This window comes from Choristoneura fumiferana, chromosome 9 (genome assembly GCF_025370935.1).
Source record: "Choristoneura fumiferana chromosome 9, NRCan_CFum_1, whole genome shotgun sequence".
Taxonomy (NCBI): domain Eukaryota; kingdom Metazoa; phylum Arthropoda; class Insecta; order Lepidoptera; family Tortricidae; genus Choristoneura; species Choristoneura fumiferana.
The window spans coordinates 13,644,319-13,655,537 of NC_133480.1; the positions used below are offsets into that span (position 1 = coordinate 13,644,319).

At 34.8% G+C, this 11,219-nt stretch overlaps 1 protein-coding gene and 1 long non-coding RNA gene across 3 annotated transcripts in view; both read left to right on the forward strand.

Moving 5' to 3' along the window:
- LOC141431356 (uncharacterized protein CG3556) overlaps positions 1-11,219 on the forward strand; it is a 306,784-nt gene that overhangs the window by 182,150 nt on the left and 113,415 nt on the right. The window lies entirely within an intron of this gene.
- LOC141430844 (uncharacterized) lies at positions 204-2,022 on the forward strand. Its single transcript, XR_012451666.1, has 4 exons — positions 204-592; positions 826-1,005; positions 1,081-1,493; positions 1,583-2,022. It is a non-coding gene; the product is annotated as an uncharacterized lncRNA (long non-coding RNA).

The window sequence follows — 11,219 nt, forward strand, 5'->3', positions numbered from 1 at the left end:
CAATATATCGAAAATATATTTATTTATCTACAAAAGTGACATCGAAAGATATAAATATCGAAGTACAGAGTATCGAATATCCTATTTATGAACTATCACGTGACACGGTCGACGGAATTCCGCTTCGCAGAGCTCCTATTTCACTCAGTTGAGGCGCTTCGCGCCGCGCCTTGACGCTGTATTAACCTAATCGAACCTATTGAACATGAATTACCAAAAATATTTGGTTCGGTTACGTTAAAATTGTGACCACAACAACGACAAAAAGTTAAGTATGTAAAATAAATGGGTTTACTAATGTATCGGCGAAAATTATTTAGCAAATTATTAACCCTTAATTGGGCATAAGGAGTATATTTCCCACCTATATTTTGCGATGCTGTTATCGCTCAGAAGGTAGCTATATCCCTCTTAGTGTCAAATATAAAAACTGTATTGATTTGTCTGTGCCCAAAATAAAATCGGGAAACGAAACGCAAACATGTCATGTTTGACACATGTCAAAGTCAAAAACGTCAGTTGGTGTCAACAAAATAAAGCTGAATACGTACGGAATATTTTAAAAAAAATCACCATGTCGCGAAAAAATACGGTAAGTTTTATTGAATAGTTGTATTCGATAGATTTTGAGTTGTATTACATACACGTAATTATATTTTAGTGATTACGGTAGTATTTCAGTGATTTTCGGACCTTTAAAAGTTGTGGGAAATATTGTACTTGTGACCGCATAAGGATGGTAGTTTTCACCGTGTGGGAAATATAATACTTCAGACCTTTAATAAATCACATTTATCCATACATGTTGTTATTTTATTCTTGCAGATCAAAAAAGCTCTCGACTTCTCTAGAAGCGATCATATGGATACAGCTCTCAGTATGCTCATGAGCTCCTCAGAGAGCGAGCAGTCCGATAACAGCTTTATGATGGACAATAATGATTGGATCAACGCGAAATAAGATCAAATTAAAAATGCGGATATACCGAAGATAACATTTTATTTTGTGAGTATATTTTTTAAAATTTTCAATATATTACAGTTTGATTCCTTTTTTGTTTACACTCAAATCTTATTTCAGGTGAGCCGTCCATCGATTTGTGTCAATTAGAAGCAGTACAAGACAAAGCGTCCAAGAAAATGCCAGTGTTTCTAACTAAGTGTTTAGTATTACTAACTTGATTATAATAAAAATCATGATATTTATTCAATCATGTCAAGTAAAACTAACTGCATTTATAGCAATTAAAATATAATATGCCTGAGCATAATGATATTTTAATTGGTATAAATATATATAGCTTTAAGGGTATTCCCCCTAAGCCTGTCCGAGAGTCACCACTGGCCTACTGTCAAGACCTGATGAAGCATTACAAGGAACCTACAGAGAGCCTGCGTATAATATGGATCCTTTAGGCAAAATGTTGAGGAAAAACTGGCATCAACAGTTATGGTTTTTGCTTGAGGCTGCAGTTATAAACTCATATATATGAGGTATTAAATTTTACATTAATACAAAAATAGAACATTAGATATATATTGTAATGTATATATTATTAATTCTAGTGTTTATTTTGTTACAGGCCGTTTGAGATGCAGAATTATACATTGAGATTCTCATTTACGCTTAGGTCCTGCCTTGATCGATAATTTCAGCAGTCGGGAACAACAAGCACCTATTTTCAAAAATAAAAAAAGTTTATCAACAGTTCCAAAGGAAATACGCGTTTCAAATGTGGGAATGCATATGCCGCAACTTGGAAAATATAGAAGATGCCGTTTTTGCAGCACGCAAGCTAAAGATCAGCGGTATATGCCAGGTCACTTTATATGGTGCTCCATGTTTTAAAAAGTTCCACTTAAATATGCCTGACCTAAAGGCAGTGTCAATTTCACATAAATGTAAATAAAATAATTATTTAAAAAATCTAGTAGATGGAAACCAGAGACTTATAATGGCCTGAAGGCGTATAATTCCCACGTTAATTTTTTATATAAAAATAAAAAAAAATATAAAAACTAAGTATGGTGTTTTTATCTTCTACCTGCATAAAAAAATATACATATCTTTGTAATACCCTAAATTCAATACTTTCGCCATGCCCAATTAAGGGTTAAGATATTTATCTTTCCAAAAAAAAATGATTTAACTATTTTCTACTTGGAGGAATCGGGAAAACTTTCTAATCCAAGCACCAAAGTAATTTCTATATGGGAGGCATTTTTCTGTCAAAAGGCAAATTCACCAAAGTTAAAACACTTCCAAACTACAATACCTCAATCTGAAGTCAATTTGAAAAATGTTAGATATTGTGAAAAGACAATGTAGTGAGCTATAAAGTGGATTGTCCAATAAAAAAAATATATATTTTTTCCTTAAAAATCTAGTAAAGACCGTCAGAAGACGTTGTACAAAATAATTAAGGCACAGTTATACTCGTATATAAACATAAAACTTTATATTATGATTACCTATATTTTTATTATGTAGTTTCAGTGCCACTTATTGCTTAAAAAAAAGCGCTGCTTGCAAATTACCATTAAATAAGTAACACCAGATCATTCATGCCCCGATTTTAACGCATACAGTCTTTAATTATTTAATTTATTTATATATTGCGGACTTCGGCGGCGTGGCAGACCCAGGCGTCGATGGCGGGATGATCTGGACGCCTTTCTTCGCAGCTGGTCAGAGATCGCCCAAGAACGGGTAGAGTGGAGGACATGGGGGGAGGCCTTTGCCCAGCAGTGGGACACCTCTATAGGCTTCTAAATAATAATAATAATATATTGCATACATGTAACATAAGCTCTTAAAGTTAACATGAACCCTGGTAGGGTATAGCATTTGTTGTTATAATTGTTATTATCTATTTACTATTTAAAAATCTTTTCTTTTACAATATCTAATTTCTGTACCTATATTAATTAATGAATCCTACAATAACTTAACTTAATAAAGGAACATCAAATATCACTTGAGATCAGAAACATTTTTCCCCTTGTAGCAAATAATGCGTCGTGCGCGTGCGTGACGTGAGAGGTCACTATTACAAACCATCCTCCATAAATTCCGAGATCGAGTAGTAACATTTATCTATTAGGAATTATTTAAATTTTTTATTAAAAAATATTATGCTTTAGGTAGCAAAAGCGATTATTATCTAGATTTAGTCGTATAGATTGTATGTTGTGTACCACTAATATTATAAAGAAATATTTTTATTTTTGTGTTTAGTAAGTCGGGACGGGGTATGGGACGCGTAGTAAAATACTCGTAGTTTTTGGGAAACGGAGCTGAAAAATGTTTGTGCAATGCCTTTGAAAGAAGACCTTTTGACCCTTGGACCCGGGCGTGTTGCTATTAAATTATAAAGGTATTTTACTAATTAAAATAATAATAATAATAGACAATTCATCCGTCGTAGGGGGCCCGTGTTCCCAAAAAAACGAACAGTGTCAATTATATGCCATAATTGTAAATACACGTATAATAGAACTTTATTAGCAAACATCCCAGGGGTTCCCTTTTAAGCAAATTAGTGTTGCCGGCCGCAAAATATGATGATGCGATGATATATAGGGAGCTATGGTGATATAATGGAGACTATGGTAATACGTGATTAAGGTTGTGCTTTTATAATCAGTTAATTAAGGGTTATTGTGTGTCAATAAAGATTAGAAAATGGATAAAAAAAGATTCCTTGCAAAGTTGTAGAGATAGTCAAGCATTTAATATAAAAAATCTGACAGTTTTTTGTGAAAAAATGGGAGCTACATACTTCAATTAGTACTATTATTAACTTTTTACAGTAAAAGTAAAAATATTAATTTAAGAGATTCACAAAAAGCCCTTTCGTTTGATACCTACGTCTTTCCTCGCACGATTCACTCTTGATATACTTATATATTTTTCATCTCTCCTGTTCGGAAAGTTTGATTTTCATGGGTAGATGCCGGGTGGAAAATTGCGTTTTCATCTCTAGGGTGGAATTTTTTTATTTTTTATTTTTCGGTTTTATTGTTCGATTTGCGACCAAAGAGAGACGCAGCCATACGTTTGAGTGAGTATCATGCTGTTTGCATCTTAATCTAGTTAAACATAAAAATAAAAAAACGCCCGAAAATAACGCCGACAAAAAAAACGCCGCCAAAAAGACAACTAAAAAGTAAAAAATAATTATGCACTACCTAGCTGTTGCCCGCGACTTCATCTGTGAAGAATTCGTTTATCCGCGGGGACTATGCTGATTTCCCGCAAAATTAGCCTAAGTTAAAGTTAAAAAAAATCTTAATATTATTAAAGATCAACCAGCATAGAAAATGGCGTGGCTTTACAATTATCAACTTCAAAAAATGGAATTTGCAATAAAACACTTAGAAAAGCCCTGAACAGAAAAGTTGCACTTTGCTCCCTCTCGTCAGGGAGGAAAAGTTACTTTTCTGAAGGAGAGGTGTGAAAATAACTATTTCATCTCTCCTGATCGGAAAGTTTAATTTTCATGGGTCCGTTTTCATCTCTAGGGAGGAAAGTTTTTTTTTTTATATTTCGATTAGCCATGGAGTCGGAGATAATTGAGTCACGTCAATGAAACTTTTTTATCACGTTTCGGCTTGGCCATCTTGATGCACGTCGTGACCAAGGAGCTTATATACAACACTGGAGGTTGAACGCCGAACATCCGTTAGAAACAAGAAATTTGATCTTTATTACGTCACGAACATATTTCATCTCATTCTTTAGTTAGGTTAAGAAAGAGATGGAAGTCATTCGTGAAATGTGAAAGAAACAGATGGAATATATAAATAAGTAATAAAGGTCAAACTTCTTCGTTCGGCGTTTAACCGCCAGTTTTGTATATAAGCTCCTTGGTCGTGACCAACTCGGTTTTTTTTTATAGTTGGCAGTGGCAAGTGGCCAGTCGAAAAGGTACCGTTGGAGGTTGGATATATGTAAATTCAATTTACTATTATTCCTATTTTTGTAGTATTTTACTTTCCTCACAGTCGAAATAAAAGGTAGAGTGTGTAACTCGGGTGAAATACCCATTTCCCCTCGAACTATTGGCTTGGTGAAATGGGTCACTTTCCACCCTTGGTTATCAATCTACTATTGACGTCCAATGTAATAATGTAATATTGCATAATCTGCCTTGCTATTATTAAAAAAACATACATTGAGAACCTCATCATTTTTGATGTCGGTTGAAAATAAACGAAACAGCAGCCTTGTTTTAAACCTTATTACAAAAATTTAAAAGAACCTCATTCAGCTCAGCGAAAGAGCTGGCTATCTATGAAGTTTAAATTAAGAACTCAATGAAATTTCTCGAATTCTGGCAAACTTGAATTGACTTCTTAAGAAAACTATCAAGAAAGTTCGCTTCGCAACGGTTTAAAGAATAAATTTAATTAGCATACTTAATCCATCTCGATTAACTTAAAATAAATCTTGAACCGACTGCAGTGGTTATTAAAGAAGTATTCGTACATCAAAGGGGCGGACGGCATGACGGGTAATTCGATTTTAATAGCCCCGCTAAACTTGAAATATTTAAAGACATACACTATTGCCAAAATAATATAGAATTAAATTTATCTGTCATTTATATATTACTAAAGAAAGACGATCAAATAATTCAGATGATTGTGTCACTACACTAGGTAATTTTCACGAAGAGAGGAGGGTCAAAAAATATGCTAAATTCGAATCATTCCAGCTTGATTCCAATATGAAAAAAACATCTTTTCGGAAAACTATTTTCTCGACTGAGGCAACTAGAGCAATTTTTATAAAAAAAATACCTAATTTTTATGTAAACGTAATTCATTGTACCAGGGTAACATATGTGTGATGCAATGTGTCGGTTAAACACCGCCGATGACGTCACAACAGCCACAACGCAATGAATATTGATGTCGCGTTGACGCTCGTGTAATATTTTGTGATTGAGTGTTATGTCGCGCTATAAAAATGATTATTTTAAAAAGGTTTCACACGTTTGTCGCAAAACAACAGCTAAAGTTTGTTAAATATGCGGGAAGGTAACTTCTAGAGGTTCTGTGGACACTTTTATAATTTGTCACGAAGCTGAACTTTATGTGGGTACTTAAGAGAATTTTAGACACTAACTACACTTGTTTTGCCTTTGTTGTTTTTATTAGAAGTTTTCTAAAGCAGTTGCGTTTTTTTGATTTCTTCTCTTTGTATGACAGTATCTTTTGGTGACATTGACTTACCTATATATATATATATATATGTGTGTATTGTATGTAGGAATGTATGTCTATTTCTATGTCCTCTCTGCAGCCTAAAAGGCTGGACGGGTTTTTAAATATGAAGTATCATAAGAATCATCACGACTGTCGAAATGGCATGGTATATAGGGTAGGGAGGGTGTAACATTTATATCGGTCAGTATGGGAAAGTTAGAAACTTATAACACATACGAACCATGTTCATAGGAATCATGTCATCGATATATATTAGTAACAAGAAAAACTACATTCATACATAAAAAAAAACTTGTACTCAGTTCGTCGATATCTCAGTTCAAATGACAGATTTCGCATACAAAAACTGTCATTTGATTGCGAATGCGATCGTGAGCGTCAAAAACGTTAGGCAATACGGCCTCAGATCTTGGTATGTGTTATAGTCTCAGACTTTCCCATACTGACCGATATGAATGTTACATATTTCAATATGGCGTCCTCAAAAAAAAAATGGCGGGAGGAATCAAAAAAATAGTTTTGTATTGTAACAATAAGGGTATCAAATGAAAGCAAATAAGTAACCCATTGCTTTTAAGTTTTTTAAGCTACTCAAATTGAAAAAAAAAAGTAAAAAAGTAGTATCATAATCATTCTACGGAGCCTCAAGCGCGAGCGGAGTCCAATATGAGTGCAGAATTTGAAATAAATTCAATACCTACAGTTACATGAGAACGATTCTCCTTAATGGTCCCCCCTCCCCCCTCTTCCCTAGGAGCACGCCGCCAGCGTAATGACAATGTCCGAATTGATTACGCCAATTAAGTTAAATTATGGTGATTCTTGTTTTAGTGAAGACACTTCACAGAACAATGTGGTTTAAAAATATATAAATCTCTCAGAAAATACATTAAAAAACCATACAATATGTAGAGTAGGTACACAGAACCTTTTCTTTTTGCTTCGCTCAGAGACTATCAGTGCTAGAATGCTATTTTATAACACTGTATAGCAAATTGTAACATTAGCATAATATGTAGGTACCATATTATGGTATATGTATATTATGATATGTGTTATATAACATTTTTATACCAATGTGGGAATTTTTAAAACATCTAACACGTTGTAACAAAAGTTATAAAGTGTAAGACAATGTTATCGTGTTTTACAACGTTATGGAACATTTAAACAGCCAATGTGGGAGCACCATTACACACTGCACATGTAGTGAGCACGCCCATTAGCGACCAGGAGTGCAGGAGTGTAGAACTGCTCAAGGCTTTGTTCCCGCTAAAGCATGCGTCGAGTGGTGAATTAGCTGGGCCGTTAGCTGTATCTAACTGCCGGCAGTGCTCGCCAACTCGTTAACTGCTGTCGCCCTGGTGATAAGAAGTTTCTAATTTTAGCTAAATCTACATTTTACAAAGCTGGTTCATTGAAAATTTTGCTATTTGTATTAAAACTTCAGGTACCTACTGTATGATTCACGGGGCAATTACATAGTCATGTTTTTGATATGATATTATCGAAATGTTCTCATTAGAGGTATTTTTAGGGCTCTTGAACATTTAAAAGTTTAAAGGATCACTAGTTTGTCAATCTGTCACAGTCGATTTGCTCAGAAACTACGGAACCGATCGAGTTAAAATTGGCACACATGAAAGCATTGACCCAAAAACAGACCAGACGCAAATAAATTAATAAAAAAAAACATGGGAGCCACTTTTGGAGATAAATCGGAAAGTTAAGAAAATAAACTTTTCCTAGCTGTAATGCGTGATGTGAAACATGAAATGGAAAGACTCGTGTGCATCTTAAATTTATATATTTGTATAACTATTTGCAGTTTTGAAGTTATTTAAGAAAATAGGCAAAAAAAACCTTATATCGGAAACTACTGGGTTTAAGACTTTAAAAAGCTGTAGAGATAATAGTTCTATGTACTTATGTATACCTATCTATAGATTACAGGAACCCATTACATATATACCTACACGCTGTTTCTTTCACACTCCGGGTGGTTAAGAAAAATTAATTGAACACTGCTGTTTAGCGTTAGTTTTTTTTTTGGAAAAAGTTAGATATGAAATGCGTATGTTTTTAATACGTATACCTACTAGAACGTTATAAGAGAAAAGTCAAATGAAAGCAATAACAATAGCGATCCAAGCCGCAATGACCTTCGTTAAGGATTCAGTGAAAACAACATAACATTTGCTCATTTAGGAGATAACGAGCGAAAATCGCCGCCTTTATTAAGAAACACCTGATTATCGGGCCAATGTTAACGCTAGCATTTTGACTAAATTCTGCGTTACGCTTAATTAAAAGCCTCACTTGGGTTTTTAATTAAGAAAAATATGAATTGCATGTTTTTATGTGTCGTGGGAATTTTCTTGCGATGGTTCTTAGCTATGTCTCATTAAAATCGGTTCAGCCATCTGTGAGATATTGATCTTGGAAAAGAAAGATGGGGGCTTACAACCTAAATTTTTTATAACTTAGTAAGGTTAAGTTAATTGAACCCTAATAGACAGACAGTATATAGAACAAAAATCAACAACAAACAACAACAATTGATTGTTAACTGACGGTTAAATGTGATGCCGTCTCCGTCTATTCGAACAAAACAAATAGAGATGGCATCACATTTAACCGTCAGTTAACACTAATCAATGGATGGTGAAACAGCCCCTTAATGTTGCAGTGGTGTGTCGTCGTTTTAGGGCGACGAAGACGACATTCAAAAATCGCTAATTTGTTGTAATAATTGTATTTTTTTTTGTATACGTATAATTGAATTGATGCATTGGAGATGTGGTGCTGGAGGCGTCTCTTAAATATGTGGATGGCATTTCGCACCAATGTTTCTATCCTCAAAGAGCTTCATATTATGGACCGGCTTTCGTCGACTGAGCAATTACGAATACTGAAGTTCTTTGGTCACATCTCCAGGAATGTGAACTCAATGGAGAGATTGGTGGTTCAGGGGCAGGTGGAAGGCAAGAGGCACGCGGCCGATCACCAACTCGCTGGACTGACCTGATTAAAAAAGGTACTGAGTCCACCATGGTCCAGTGTACTCGCAACGCGTCTAACCGGCAGAAATGGAAGCACATTGCTAAGAGGGCTGTCCACCGAACATCTCTCCGTGTACCTCGTCTGCGCAACCACGACCACTCTCAAAAGAGTGTCCGACCAAGAAGATAATTGAAGAGATGGACGGATGACATCCGGCAGCAAGCTGGACGAAAGGGGCAGGGGACAGACAGACGTGGAAACGTGAAGAGGAGGCCTACGTTCGAAGACGGACGCAACAAGGGCTGTGCTATAGAATCTATATCTATAGTATAGATAGATAGATCGATAATTGAATTTTACAGTTCATTGGTTTTATTACTGTAATGATGTAATTTTTATCGATAAAGAAATAAAGTAAATGTTTTCTATTACAATATGTCCGAGTCTTTCCTTACTTTTATGTTGTAGACGGCCAGTTCAAAAAAGTTACAATAACACCAGCAAAAAGGACAATATAAATAAAGTAGAAGCCAAAATTGCCGCACAATACGTCAGAAGCAGGCGTGTTGTGATTCTTGGCGAAGTCAATATTTGTAGTCGAAAGACACTTGCTTGTATTCGCCCTTTGAACTTTTATTTTATTAGAAGTGCCGTTTGATACTTTTATAATATAAAAATACGTATTAATTCATTTACTTTATGCCCATTCCATGCTAAAAGTAAAAAATTACCACTTTTTATGAAAATTTGAACCGAACCCAAAAAATTGGTTTTGGAAATGTATGTACTAGTTGCACAGAATTGATATGGAGCTTAAATCATTTAATGAATTTGGAACGTCAATTTGTTTAAATACGGATACGTAAGCACTACATAGGTCATCGTTCATCACCATTACTCTCATATTCGTTTTCTAGAATTTTTTTACCGTAAACGACATTTTAGACACTGGCAAAATTGTCTCCGATGGACAGAGCCATATTTTTCTAAAGAAAACAAGCACTACAAACAACATGTCATTTACCTAAGTTTTTCACCTATATAATTATAAGAAGTATTTGTCCTTAAAACTGGGAGGGGCTGCTACGAAATTCGAAAATTTAAGTTCGTACCGTACCGTCCCTCTAACACTCGTATTAAATACTATTAGCGTCCGCTGATGCTAAGACGACGGACGGAAAGATACGAAGTGCATTTCGCACTTCGTAGTATAAGGGCCAGACTAAAGTAAACAGTAAAGACGGAATTTTGCGATCGGAATTGATGTCAATAATACTACGCCTCATCGTGTGCGTACAGTTACACACATATAAGTACAATCAAACTTACACGCACACGCACAGGTAGGTATATAATAAATAATATTAGGGTGGGTCCACATCTGTATCATATTAACATGTTGTATTTTCGTCGCATAGAGTAGGCAGAAAAGGCGGTAAATTTAAGTAAAATTAGGACTAGCAACACCTTTCACAGATGAAAATATAAAAGGCGCAAACATATAGAACATGGTACAAAATAAAATGAATGGACATGGATTTTATTCTTAAAACAATCTGACTTGAGAAATTCAAAACCAAATGATTCATCACTATCACACTTTTATTTATCATCACGGACATTGATGAAGAATGGTTGAAGTTTGAATTTCTCCTTTTATTATTTTCTACTTTTCTTCGTAAGCATTTTCACGTTCTCGTGCGAATGTGAACCTAGTTTACATTTCACAATTAAATTTTAATTTACACTGCTATACTTGCTGGACTTATTTTAGGGTAACCAGAATGAGGTTCACTTCACATTGCTATGCTAAGGCTCACTGGTCCTACTCATAAATAATAAATAAATAAATATCACGGGACAATACACACCAATTGACCTAGTCCCAAAGTAAGCATAGCAAGGCTTGTGTAATAGATACATACTTCAATACATATTAAACACCCAAGACCCGAGAACAAACAGAGTCAAGCGTATTTGATA